This window comes from Triticum dicoccoides, chromosome 4A, assembly GCF_002162155.2.
Source record: "Triticum dicoccoides isolate Atlit2015 ecotype Zavitan chromosome 4A, WEW_v2.0, whole genome shotgun sequence".
Lineage (NCBI taxonomy): Eukaryota > Viridiplantae > Streptophyta > Magnoliopsida > Poales > Poaceae > Triticum > Triticum dicoccoides.
In genome coordinates this window covers 180,579,373-180,580,123 of record NC_041386.1, presented here as the reverse complement: position 1 = coordinate 180,580,123, position 751 = coordinate 180,579,373, and positions in this window count along the sequence as shown.

Here is a 751-nt window from a genome sequence, read left to right as displayed (position 1 = left end):
AACACTTAGAGCTCAGTATGCCCATGTAAGCATGAGAGCTCTCGATATACAAGAAAGAACACACAACGCGGGAGTAGGGTGTTACATCTCGGCGGTGGCTTGAACCTGGGTAAACTGAAGTGACTTAGTGTTTTAACACCTGGACGAACAATCTAGGAGAGCTCGCTAATGTCCGATCTCAACAATTATCCATGGACAGTAAGGTGACAAGAACAACCAGGAAAATATGGATTGAATGGCACGGTGAAAATGTGTGCGCCAAAGAGTAAAGGAGGGATAAGTTTTCTTGATATCCACGGTTTCATCTTAGCAATGTTGGAAAAGCAAGCAATGAGACTCCTTGAGAACTGAGAGTCGCTATGTGTTCTATTCTTGGTGAGAAATATTATCTGGATGGCAACTATTTAGAGGCGAAGCTCAAGAAGAGGTTGTCCTTTACGTGACATGGTAACATGGCTGGAGTAAATGTGCTACGTCACAGTTATATCTGAAGAGCCGGGGATGGACAATTATGGGAGGATGCATGGATACGTGACAGGGTAACATTGCTTGGAACATTACAAAGGGTGGCACCTTCTCCGTAAGATCGTAGAATGGAATTATAAATTTGGTGAACGGCTTTGACACAGGACATAAATGGTGCTATTCTGCTAATTCTATTGGAATGAAATTTGGCAATTGTTGTGCCCAACAAAAGTTGAAATTTTCTTGTGGAGAACTCTCCATGGCACCCTCCCTCGACAGCCTCCCT